A 13,763-nucleotide genomic window follows, 5' to 3' on the forward strand; every position below is an offset into this window, starting at 1 on the left:
TTACCGGAAGGAGAAATCGATGTTCATGCCATGGTTCATCATGGTTGGAGGCTACCCAGACGGAATGTAAACTGTGGCTCCTCCACCCTGCGCAGACAGAATGCTAGGTGTTGCTTCATCACTGTTCCTCGGACTCTTCCTCACCCCCCCCCCTCGTTAACTGCCCTCTGCTTCTTTGTGGCAGAACAATGGCAGATAATCCCTCGGCTGGATCCAAGGGTATGCTCTTGAGGAATTAATAGCCGTCTGTGTGGGGACTCTGTCTCTCTAACGTAGTTCAAAGGACCCTAGCTGGCATAATCGACACACCAGCAAAGCTCAAAACTGTTTGCAAATGTCACTCGAAGATTAGATAAAATATCACAGCTTCTTCCTGTGTTCCAAAGTACAGCCCTGTGGGAGCAGATCTGCAGGTCCACCTCTATTTTTAGTCTCTTTCCCTTGTTTTATTGTCAATAACTAGATAACACTTTCCATAATTATATACGCTCCAGTCATCATCACTGTTAAGTGCCGCGTCGTATGACATCAACATTATGTGCCGTGTGTATGACATCATCATTTTGTGGAATGTCGTATGACATCACCATTATGTGCTGTGTTGTATGACCTGGGTGATCGTGGTCTTTCCACGACCATCATTGTCCTTGGCAAATTTTTCTACAGAAGTGGTTTGCCATTGCCTCCTTCTGGGCAGTGTCTTTACAAGTTGGTTCCTTAAGGTTCTTATATCTGGGTGACAGGCTCCCACTACCTGTTAAATGGACCCAAAGGTATGTGTCTCAAAAAGCCTCTGACAACCAAGTCCAGCTCCTGCCCTTCACATGTGGTTTAGCTACTAAGCCCAGCCGAACCGTTCTGTGGACAGGAGAAGGGGCAAAGGCAGGTTACTGGTGCCTTAAAGCCGGTCGCATCAGCAGTTGGTGCTCGTCAGCCGTGGCTGGCAGCTCATCGAGGAGAAGGAAAACTCTGATCTCACTCCTCCGCTGCCTTGAGGCTGTACCCACTCGCGGGGAAGGCTTCGGGCGTAAACCCCGCGGGAAAAATCTCAGAAACCGCCGATGTCCTGGGATTTTCACGCACAACAGTCTCTGGAGCAGGGGTTCCCAAACTCTTGGGTAATGGTCAGGGTCCGTGGCATAAACATGGCAGTTTACAGAGAATGCTGTGAAAATCAAAAAAGGAACTGGTGAGCAGCAGTTCTGTGAGCGAAAATAAATTTTAGGGTGGTATATAATAATTTGATAATGTATTTACTTTGAACTTTGAACTGAAAATGGCTTGTTAATGACAGAGGTCAAAGGAGAAAGGCCAGGCAGGTTCAAACTGACAGGAAGACAAGAGTAAGTCAAAGGAAATAAGCCCCAAAGGAAATTACAGTGTCGCAATAGCATTACAAGATATACAAATAGAAAGAATAAAACACAACCTCCAGTGTGTCCAGTTTGACTCCTGTCACAGAGCCAGCCTTTCTAATCAGTATATTGAGCCTGTTGGCATCACCCGTGTTGATGCCACCACCACATGGTACTGGCAACAACAGACTGGTAGAACATGTGAAGGAGAGGCCTGTGTACTCCAAAGGACCTCAGTCTCCTCAGGAAGTAGAGGCGACTCTGGCCCTTCTTGTACACAGCCCCTGTGTTGGTCTCCACTCAAGTCTGTCCTCCAGGTGCACCTCCAGGTACTTGTAGGTCATCAATACATCCACGTCCTCACCATCTATAGTAACAGGGAGCAGTGCGGGCTTAGTCTTCCTAAAGTCCATCACCATCTCCTCTGTCTTACTGGTGTTGAGCTGCAGATGATTCAGCTTTGACAAAGTCCTCCTCCAGGGTCCTATACTCATCCTCCTGTCCTCTCCTTATGCATCGAACTACCTCTGAGTCATCAGAGCATTTCTGTAGATGACATGACTCAGTGTTGTGACTAAAGTTTGAGTTTTGAGGGTAAGTCCTTGAGGGTAACTTGTGGGGTTCCACAAGGTTTGGTGCTTGGTCCACTGCTGATCATTTTTGTATATAAACGATATATGTATGGTTTCTCAGACATTAAAATGTATATTTTTTGCTGATGGTACAACTATAGTGGGGAACATCTGAAGCAACTTTTGGATACAATGGAGAAAGAACTAAAAATTATAAAGCAATGGTTTGATACAAACAAACTGAATCTAAGTAAATTCATAATATTTGCAAACTGTGTACCAAACTCATATAGTAAACTTAGAATAAATGATGTTGAAATTGATAAGGTATAACTATATGCTCCTCTATCATTACAAGTCTCCCTGTACAGAGAAAAGATTAAACACTGTACAAAAACATACCTTTACTACAGTATCAGAGGCTAGGGGTGGAAACGAGGAAGAAGGCATGCTGTCTACGAGGAGTGATTGATAAGTTTGTGGCCTAAGGTAGAAGGAGTCAATTTTAGAAAACCTAGCACATTTATTTTCCCTACATTTACACACACAGTCCAGCGGTCGTGGAGCATACGGATCCCTTCTTTGCAGAAGTTGGCGTCTTGCACCTCCAGAAAGTGTCAACAGATGGGTGATTGATAAGTCCGTGGCCTACGGTAGAAGGAGATGAGTTATTAACTTCAAACTTTCTGCATAAAGAGTTGAACTGCACATGCATGTAACAAGAGCTGTATAACTAAGTTATAAAAGAAAGTTATACGAATTTTAAATAAGACTACTTATTATGACCCAACCAAATCCAACTAAACACTTTAAAATTCAGAGATTTCGTAAATTTTAAAATAATACGAATTACATATAAAGTAAAAAATGGACAGTTACCACAAAGTATCCAAAGATTGTTCAAAATGAAAGTCAGCGTGATTTGAGAGGAACATACATATTTCAAAAACAAAGGATAAAAACAAATGTAAAAATTCATTGGGGTGAATCTATGGAACAGTTGCAGTGAGAATTTAAAAACATGTACTACACTTAACAAGTTTAAAAAAAATTTAAAAATTATTTAATGGACAGTTATAAAATACATGATTTAAAATGAATGGGAGTAACATAAATAAATGATTCTTGGAATTGGATTTTGTGTTAAAAGATTATGAAATTCTTTGTTTTGATGTGATGATTGATGCCAAATATGTTTTTGTACAAGTAAGAGGGGTGGGCGTAATAAACTGTAGCTTCTGCCTACACCCTTTCGGCCGTTTTATAGATTTTTATTATTTAATTTTGTTTTATGAAATCATCATTGAAAATGATGTTTTTTGTTATGTCTGTACTGACCAAAATAAGATTTCAATCATTCATTCATCCATCTTCTTCAGCTGTCAATCGGTTTTCGATGATGACTGAGGCCTGGGCAGGGTTGTATGGGAGACCGGCAGTTGCCCAAGCTGCAAGTCTCCCCTCTCCATGCCACCGATGTTGTCCAAGGGAAGGGCAAGGGTCGATGCAGCTTGGCACCGGTGTCGTCGCAGAGCGATGTGTGGTCAAGCACCTTGCTCACACAATACGCTGCCTCAGCTGAGGCTCGAACTAGCAACCTTCAGATCACTAGACCGATACATTATCCACTTGGCCACGCGCCACACAATTCATTCATTCATACAGGGTAAATAGGAAAGAGTCAACACAGTCCCCTATATATAGCCATGTCTGACACACAGCTCTGAAGCCTCACGGACTGTGGTCTGCCCATCAGTCCATTATCCAGGTTACAATGGAAATGCCAACCTCCATTGAACGGAGCTTTTCCCCCAGCATTGAGGACTGTGCAGTATGGAAGGCACTTGAGAAATCAAAAACCATCATCTTCACAGTGCTGCCCTGTTTATCCAAATGGGAGTAGGCTCTGTCTAGCAGGCAGATGACAGCAGTGGTGTGCAGAAGAACATCTTTGAAAGCTCAACACATCGAAGGGGATGGGCTACAACAGCAGGAGACCATGGCCACACACTCAGTGGCCGCTTTGCTAGGTGCAAGACATACCTAATAAAGTGGCCTCTGTGTGTGCAAGACAATTCGAAGGTTCAAAGGTTAATATTATTAGCGAAGTATGTATGCACAATACAACTCTGAGATTTGCCTTCTCCAGATAGTCATAAAACACAGAAAACCGTAGAAGTAGTTGAAAGAAAGTCATCAATCCAACCCCCCCCCCGCATGAAAAGAAAAATAAACAAAACATTCGCAAACCCCAACCTCTCCCTTACACAAAAACTAATAGATCACCCACGTGGAGAAACGACAAGGACCAGAAATCCAAACTCCCAGCCCGCCAATCAGCGACAAGAAAGAATGGGCAAGAACATGAAAAAAACACAGAACCAAAAGAGGCCAATATGAACTACAGAACATAGGAAAAGGCCGTTTGGCCCATCATGTCTATGTCAGCTATTGAATATTCATGTACACCAGTGGTTCCCAACTTGGGGCCCATGGACCACTTGGTTAATGGTAGGAGTCCATGGCATAACAAAAGTTTGGGAACTCCTGTCCACATCAACCCCATGGCTTTATCTGTAGCCATTAGCACCTGGTGATTGATAGCACTAAAGAACTCACTAAATGTACGAATCTCTGCCTCTGCCACCCAATCACAGATACAGATGCTTTTGGGTGAAAAACATCTTCCTTAGGTTCTCTCCAAAGGCCTCGCCCCTCACTAGAAACTGATGCCCACTAGATAAGGCACCTTGCCTCTCCCCACCAAGAATGTCCAAAGCCTTTTCGCCGGGGTAGGGGAAACCAGAGGCATACGCTTAAAATGAGATCTGAGGGGCAAGTTTGTCAAGAGTTCAAAGTTCAAAGCAAATTTTACTGTCAAAGTACATATGTGTCACCATATACAACCCTGAGTCATTTTCTTGTGGGGATATGTAACAAATCTATGGAGTAATAACTATAACAGGATCAATGAAAGATTGTCTAACTTGGGTGTTCAGCCAGAGCACAGAAGACAACAGACTGTGCGAATACAAGAAGAAGAAACCAGCAATGAAAACGGTGGGTGTATGGAACGAGCTAAAGGAAGAGGTACAGGTGGGTACAATTATAATATTCCAAAGCTATTTGGATTATAACCCATATGGATAGAAAATAGTTTAATTCTATGCACCAAATACAAGTAACTGGGTTAGCCTTGACTAGATGGGCTGAAGGGTCTGTTTCTGTGCTGTAGAACTCCATCACTCTATAACTCTCCTGATTCTGCCACTCTCCTACACGCTTCCCCTTTTTCTTCTTTTGCCTGTCACTCCGTTGGCATTTAGGGCAGCAATGAAGATCCTCCATCTCTAGCGGTGTTCAGGGCTTCCTTCATTGTGTCAGTATCTTCTCCGTTCTCACTACAATCAGCTATGCAAGACCCAGGTGGAGACTCAGGAATGTCGTCGCACTCAGATGTAGAAGGATTCTTCATCGCTGTTTCCGTAACAGTTTTGTTTGTCCGGTCAGGGTTGTTAGCCCTGAGCTGAACCCCCGAACCTGGAGGACAGCTGGACCATTGTTAGTCTGACCTTTACCCTTTGACCTACTAAGGGCCAAAGCATAAAGCCCTGACTCCAGCCAATGTAGCTCTCCAGGTCATTGAGGCACGCAAGCCTCCAAACTTGCGGTTGTGGTCCTCTTGGAGGTCACCTACACACTAGGGGGCACTCACGGTGACTAATCAACTCCAATACCTTCGGGTGTGGGACCCAGAGGAAGCCCACGCAGTCACGGGGAGAACCTGCAGACTCCACAGAGACAGCTCCCGAGGTCAGGATCGAACTCCATGTGCTGGAGCTGGAAAGCAACGTCTCTTCCTGCCGTGACGGCGCTCCACACAAGATTGACAGCCTTCACTGGGTCCTGGCGCCACATCGAAGCGACAGCCAATGAAATTTGGAAGCTGTTGCTGTGGCAACCCTTCATAGCAATAACAAGCAGGATAGACAAAGGGTGGATGTTGTGCACTTGGATTTTCAGAAGGTCTTTGACAAGGTGCCACACGTTAGGCTGTATAACAAGCTACAAGCTACAATTACAGGAAAGTATCTAGCACGGATAAAGTAGGGCAGGAGGATCAGAGGTCTAAATAGAGGGCATCCTTTTAGAACAGACGAGGAGAAATTTCTTCAGCAAGAGAGTGGTGAACCTGTGGATTTCTTTGCCACAGGCAGCTGTGGAGACCAAGTCCTTGTGTATATTTCAGGCAGAGGTTGATAGATTCTTAATTAGCCAGGGATACTGGGAGGGGGCAGGAGATGGGGGCTGCTGAGAGGGAAAATGGATCAGCCATGATGAAATGGTGAAGCAGACACGATGGGCCAAATGGCCTAATTCTGCTCCTATATCTTATGGACTTAATCAAGATTTTAGATAGTCAAAATCTACTTAGAGAGATAGAGGGGAGGGAGAGAGAGAGAAAGTGAGGGGGAGAGAGGGAGGGAGAAAGGGAGCGAGAGGGTGGGAGTGGAAGAGTGAGAGAGAGAGAGACTTTCTAAAGATAACGTTTATACCTCCTCAGCACAAAGATGACAATCTACAGTTTCAACCCTATAATCACCAGTTTAACATTAACATTAGGAATGTAGTCATTTACATAATTACATACTTGCATAGATACACATCCCAACCAGCAGAACCCCTTTGAATAACTAATACTGGTGCCTGTTCCGAAACCCAGACACCCAAAGTACAAACACAAGGGACTCTGCAGATGCTGGAAATCCAAAGCAACCCATAGAAAATGCTGGAGAAACTCAGCAGGACTATGGAGAGGAATAAACAGTCACGTTTCCTGCTTCAGGACTGGAAAGGAAAGGGGAAGGTGCCAGTTAAAAAGTTAGGGGGAGGGGGGAAGGAGGATGGCTGGAGGGTGAGAGGTGAAACCAGGTGGGTGGGAAAGGTCAGGGGCTGGAGAGGAAGGAAGCTGATAGGAGAGGAGAGTGGACCAGAGGAGATTGGAGAGGAGAAGGAGGATAGGTGGAAGGAGAAGAGAGTGGACCAGAGGACATTGGGGAGGAGAGGAGCAGTAGAGGGAGGGCTGCACTGTTCTCCACTCTCTCCACACCAATCCCAACCCCACCATCAAACCCGCTGACAAAAGGAGGTGTTATTATAGTGTGGCTGACTGATCACTACCTCCTCATACCTACCCCTTCAAAAGAACCCCGCCCCGGACCATCAGAAAACGGTCTCCGAAACCATCGCTGACCTCTGGACCCCCATCCACTGCCACCAGACTCATCGTTCCCTTATCCCGCTCTGCTCACTTCTACCCCCCACCCAAGATCCACAAACCTGGCTATCCGGGTCAGCCTGTTGTCTCTGCCTGTGCCTGCCCCACACAACTGGTGTCTACATACCTCAAATCCATTCTCTCCGCCCTGGTTCAGTCCCTTTCCACCTTCCCTGAGTAAGCTGCAATCCCCTGACCATCTCATTTTCATCTGCCCAGTCCCTATACACTCTGAGCCCCATCAAGAAGGCCTTAAAGCTCTCCGCTTCTTTCTTGACAAAAGGACCGACCAGTTCCCCTCCACCTTCACCCTCCGTCCTCTGGCAGAACCGGAACTCTCCCTCAACAATCTTTCATCCAGCTCCTCCCAACTTCTCCGGACTGAAGGGCACCCGCATGGACCCCAGCTCTGCCTGCCTTTTCATTGAACAGTTCATGTTCGAAGCCCTCCCTGCTAATACTCCTCGGATCTTCCTCCATTCCATTGGCGCTGCTTCCTGCACCCACGCTGAGCTCACCAATTCCGTCAACTTTGCCTCCAACTTCCACCCTGCCCTTAAATTCACTTGGTCCATTTACGGCCCTTCCACTTTCTCGGTCTCTCTGTCTCCATCTCTGGGAACAAACCGTGGGCCATCTTATTTTATAACCCTGCCAATTCCCACGGTTACCTTGACTACACCTCTTCCCACCCTACATCCAGTAAGAATGCTGTTCCTTTACTTGGTTCGTTCACGTCCGCTACACCTATTCCCAGGACGTGGCCTTCCATTCCGGGACGTCCTCCTTCTTCAAAGAACAGTGTTTCCCTTCCTCCACGCTGCCCTCACCTGCATCCCCATGTCCCAAATATCCAGGCCCAGCCCATCTTCCTACCTCTTTAACAGTAAAAGAGTTTCTCTTGTCCTTACCTACCACCCCATAAAAACCTCCACACCTGCTTCCATCTCCAAAGGGATCCTCCCTTTACCTCCCTCCTCTGTTCACTTGCACCCTCTGAGATTCCCTTCTCCATTTGTCCCTTCCAGCACTTTTCACTGCAAGCGGCCAAGGTGCTACACCCCTCCCTCGCCTCCATCACGGGCACCAAACAGGTCTTCCAGGGGAGGCAACACTTCACCTGCGACCCTGCTGGGATCGTCTACTGTGTCCGCCGCTCCCGGTGCGGCCTCCTCTACGTTGGTGGGACCCGTCGTAAGTTGGGGGGCCACTTCGCCGTCCATCAAAAGTAGAACTTCACAGAGGCCAAACGTTTTAATTCCAATTCCCATTCCGACATCTGTTCACGGTCTCCTCTTGTGCCGAGGTGAGGCCCTCCTCAGGGTGGAGGAGCAACACCTCGTATTCTGCCTGGGTAGCCTCCAACCTCGGCATGAATGTCGATTTCTCCTTCGGGTTAAAAAAATCTTCCTTCCCTCTCCCCTTCTTCTTTTCCCCTCTTAACCCTTCTCACCCGCAAAGAAGTAAAGTTGTTGAAATTAATGGGCTTCAGCACTGGTTCATGAAGCAGCACCAATGCAATCAGAATCAGAATCAGACTTTAATCGCCAAGTACCTGAGCACATACAAGGAATTTACTTCCGGCAGATGTTGTCTCTCTGCTCATAACAATAATAATGATAAATATAAATGAAAATATAGATTATACATACAGGTAGTGCAATCCAAGTAATAGTTAGCTGACAGTTAACTGGCAGTTAACTGTTCAGCAAAGTGACCGCAGTAGGGAAAAAACTTCTCCAGTGCCTATTAGTCTTAGTCTGGAGGGATCTGAAGCGCCTACCAGACGGAAGCAGTTCAAACAGTCCGTGCGCAGGATGGAAGGAGTCCTTTATGATGTTCCCCGCCCTCTTCTTCAACCTGGAAGAGTGCAGGTCCACAATAGAGGGCAGGGAGGCTCCAATGATGCGCTCGGCAGTCCTCACTGTGCGCTGTAGTCTGGTTCTATCCTGCTTGGTGGCGGCTCCAAACCACACAGTGATGGAGGTGCACAGGACAGACTCAATGACTGCAGTGTAGAACTGCAGCAGCAATTCCTGAGGCAGACCATATTTCCTCAAGAGCCGCAGGAAGTACATCCGCTGCTGGGCCTTCTTCAGGATGGAGCTGATGTTCTGCTCCCACTTCAGATCCTGAGAGATGGTGGTTCCAAGGAACCTGAAGTTCTCCACGGTGGACACAAGGCTGCTGAGGACTGTGAGGGGGGACATAACAGGGGGAATGTCTCCTGAAATCCGCTATCATCTCCTTTGTCTTGAGCGTGTTCAGCTCCAGATTGTTCCGACTGCACCAGAGCGCCAGTTGGTCCACCTGCTGTCGATATGCAGACTCATCACTGTTCTGGATGAGTCCGATGACGGTGGTGTCATCTGCAAACTTCAAAAGCTTCACATAGGGGTTGGAGGAGATGCAGTCATTGGTGTAGAGGGAGAACAGCAGTGGAGAGAGGACACACCCCTGGGGGGTGCCGGTGTTGGTGATTCGAGTATCCGAGGTGACCTGTCCCATCCTTACCTGCTGACTTCTGTTGGTCAGGAAGCTGTAAATCCAATCGCAGATGTCAGGTGGCACAGTGAGGTGAGACAATTTGGAGCAGAGGGTATGAGGGACGATGGTGTTAAACGCCAAACTGAAAACAGCATCCGATGCAGTCACCAACGCCAGTGCAGCGGAGGAAGATTTGCGAACAATACCGGGGAAGTCTTGGAACATGGACTGTTCTATGTAGCCAATGAAGAGACGGGCACAACTGAAGCCCATGCGGGTGCCCATGGCTCACCCTGCAGTCTGGAGAAATTGGCAGGGGCTGAAGGAAAAATTGTTGAGGGTGAAGATCTCTTCTGCTAGACGAAGGTGGGTGGTGGGGCTGGGGGAGAGGAACTGAGCAACACACGCAAAATGCCGGCCCGAAACTTTGACTGTACTTGATTGCATCGGTGCCGCCTGGCCTGCAGAGTTCCTCAAGCATTTTGTATGTGCTGCTCTGATTTTGAGCATCTGCAGGTTTTCCTTGATTGTGGAGGGGCACTGTTTGGTTCTTTATTGAAAAGAAGAGGGAAGCTTTGAGGCCTTCTTGAGGGGGATAGAAGTGTATAGGGACTGAACATCCATGGTGAAAATAAGGCAGTCAGCGCCAGGGAGTTGAAAGCTCCTGAGGAGATAGACAGCATGAGAAGTGTCACAGATGTAGGTAGGAAGGGGGAGGTTGGAGGCCCAGTGTCAATGAGACTGCGAACCCAGGCCAGGGATCAGAGGTATGAGGCATGATGTCTACAAGCCTGCGAATCTTGGCCAGGGATTGGAAGTTTGAGGCCTGACGTCTGTGAGTCTGCAAATCCAGGGCAGGAAATGGAGACAACAACACACACAAAAAGCTGGTGGAACACAGCAGGCCAGGCAGCATCCACAGGGAGCAGCGCTGTCGATGTTTCAGGCCAAGACCGTTCGACCCTTCGAACCTGACATTAGGTTAGAGGCCTAATGTCTGCGTGCCTGTGAAGCCAGGCCAAGATTTAGAGGTTTGAGGCCTGATCTCTGTGAGTCTGCAAATCCAGGCCAGGGATTGTAAGATTGAAGCCTGATGTCTGTGAGTCTACAAATCCAGGCCTGGGACTGGAGGTTTTAAGCCTGATATCTGTGAGTCTGCAAATCCAGACCAGGAAATACCCTTCATCCTGAAGGGTCTCAGCCTGAAACGTCGACAGTGCTTCTGCCTATAGATGCTGCCTGGCCTGCTGTGTTCCACCAGCATTTTGTGTGTGTTGTTGTTTGAATTTCCAGCATCTGCAGATTTCCTCGTGTTTGCTCAGGAAATGGAGGTCTATGTTGTAAGGTGAGTATTATTAAAAGTAAGTTAATACTAATCGGGAAGCTGTTGGTAACGAGAGGTGGGATCTGGGGTTGGGGGGCGGAGTTTACACCCAGTATACATTGTGTATAGTTCCACCACCCAGTCCGCACGAGGTACCTGGAAGCCTCTGTATTGTAAATATCATTTGCCGTCCCAGATAAAGATGTTCTTTAGGTCATAAAATTGTCGAGTGGTCCTTTTGTAAAATAGAAGATACCTCAGTTTGAGCCTGATGTCTGCAAGTCCAAGTCAGGGATTAGAGATTTGAGGCCTGATGACTGTAAATCCAGGCCAGGGAATGGAGGTTAGAGGCCTAATGTCTGCGAGCCGGTGAAGCCAAGCCAGGCCAGGCCTGATCTCTGTGAGTCTGCAAATCCAGGCCAGGGATTGTAAGTTTGAGGCCTGATGTCTGTGAGTCTACAAATCCAGGCCAGGAAATGCATGTGGGTAGTAAGGAAAAGGCCTGTTTGCTGTCATTGTTCAGTTTTGTTCTCGTTGTTGCCTCTGTTGCTTGTTGATCATGTCGGACATGCTACGCTGGAGCCCGAATGTATGGCAACACTTGCGGCTTGGCTAGGTTGTGTTGGCTGTAACACAAGTAACGCATTATTTCATCGAGTCTTTCAAGGCACTCGCGATAAATACATAAATCTGAATCTGATCTGGAGCCTGGTAATCTGTGATGTCAGCCGACAGATAAGCAATGGCCCTGAGCCATGTAGCAGGCCCTCAGCAGAGAGGAACCCTGTGTTGTCGGGATTTAACATCCCAATACGCTGAAGACTCCTCTGACGGGTGTTGCATCAACCGTGGGATCGTCAGCATCAATTAGACTCTGGAGTTGAGCCCCTTTGAAGGCTCTGGGCCTGTACTCACTTGAGTTTCCAAGTATTTATTGAGATACAGCGTGGAATAGGCCCTTCAGTCGCGCCGCCCCAATCCCCAACTTCACCTTCATCTAATCATGGGACAATTTACAATTAACCTACCAACTGGTACTCTTTTAGACCGTGGGGCTTAAAGGTTACAGAGGGAAGGCAGGGGAATGTGGTTGAGAGGGAAAACATGCACTGGCCACTTTATTAGGTACACCTGTACAACTGCGTGTTAATGCAGCTATCTGATTAACCAATCACGTGGCAGCAGCTCAATGCATAAAAGCATGCAGACATGGTCAAGAGGTTCAGATGTTGTTCAGACCGAACATCAGAATGAGGAGGAAATGTGATCAAAGTGACTTTGACGGTGGGATGATTGTTGGCGCCAGATGGGGTGGTTTGAGTATCTCAGAAACTGCTGATCTCCCGGGGTTTTCGTGTACCAAGTCTCCAAAGTTGACAGAGAATGGTGCGAAGAACAGAAAAGAAGGTCCAGCGAGCTGACGTGCTGAGGGCGAAAGTGCCTCGTTACTGAGAGAGGTCAGAGGGGAAAGGTCAGACGGGTTCAGGCTGATAGGGAGATGGCAGGAACTCAGATAACCACACTATACAATGGTGGGCAGAAGAGCATCTCTGAATGCACAACAGATCGAACCTCGAAGTGGATGGGCTGCAGCCGCAGAAGACCACGGACAGGTACATAACGAAGTGACCACTGTCTGTAAATCAGCCATGTTCGAGGAGCAGAGCAGGCTCAATGGGGCGGTCGGCCTAATTCTGCTCTGATCTCTTCAGCCTGGCTTCACTGAGCTGAGAGACGCCATGGGATGCAGAGCAGGATCCACGGCAACGACCTGTGACTGTGTGAGCATTCCATTGCACTCTGAGCGGTCGCCATCTCTGAGGGCCCAGGTTAGTCTCTAAATGCCAGGATTGGCCATTTTCTAGAAGTTAATGAAAAAAACCTCTCAATCAGTGTCTACTCCATCACTGGCTTGCCAGCGGGAGACCCGAGGTAATTGAATTAAAATGAAGCACGAAGTCCTTGGCAACCTCAGAAATGGCTGACACACCCATCGAGGGCTGTGGTGCAGTGGTTGGCGGCCAAAGGCCTGGAATATTGATCCAGATTCCTGAGTTCAAATCCCACCGTGACATCTTGGGGAATTTAAGTAATTAAGTAGATCAGTAATTAGCTGTAAGAATTGTCCTGCTTTGTTCACCCGCTGTCGGTGCAAAGTGATTCACATAAGGGCAATGGGGTAAGATCAGTTAATGACAGAAATGTCCCAGGTCTCCTGACTAAAAGGATTGAAAGCTCTGGCTCCCGTACCAACCCACTCAAAGACTTCCCTATCACCTCCCAAAATACTTTATACTGAGTGTACGCTTTTCATTTTAATGTGCAGATAAGACCACAAGATTTAGGGCAGAATTAGGCCCTTCGGCCCATCGAGTCTGCTCCCCCATTTCATCATTTCCCTCTCAGCCCCAGTCTCCCGCCTTCTCCCCGTATCCCTTCATGCCCTGACCAGTCAGGAATCTATCATCCTCTGCTTTAAATGACTTGGCCTCCACAGCCGCCCGTGGCAACTAATTCCACAGATTCACCACTCTCCGGCTAAAGAAATCCCTCCTCACCTCCATTCTAAAAGGACGCCCCTCTATTCCGAGGCTGTGCCCTCTGGTCCTAGATTCTCCCACCAAAGACAACGTCCTCTCCACATCCACTCTATCGCAGCCTTTCACCATTCGACGGGTTTCAATGAGGTCACCCCTCATTCTTCTGAATTCCAGTGAGTACAGGCCCAGAGCCATCAAACGCTCCTC

The 13,763-nt window shown here is 47.6% G+C and overlaps 1 long non-coding RNA gene across 1 annotated transcript in view; it reads right to left on the reverse strand.

The window, feature by feature from the left end:
- Window positions 1-1,028: 1,028 nt before the first annotated feature.
- Window positions 1,029-13,763, reverse strand: part of LOC132381780 (uncharacterized) — an 18,812-nt gene continuing 6,077 nt past the window's right edge. The window contains exons 3-4 of the long non-coding RNA XR_009508117.1: window positions 2,330-2,575; window positions 1,029-1,165 (exon numbers count right to left, since the gene is read on the reverse strand). This is a non-coding gene — a long non-coding RNA (uncharacterized LOC132381780). The remainder of the gene's footprint in view (window positions 1,166-2,329; window positions 2,576-13,763) is intronic.

The sequence above is a fragment of the Hypanus sabinus genome, chromosome 26 (assembly GCF_030144855.1).
Source record: "Hypanus sabinus isolate sHypSab1 chromosome 26, sHypSab1.hap1, whole genome shotgun sequence".
Lineage (NCBI taxonomy): Eukaryota > Metazoa > Chordata > Chondrichthyes > Myliobatiformes > Dasyatidae > Hypanus > Hypanus sabinus.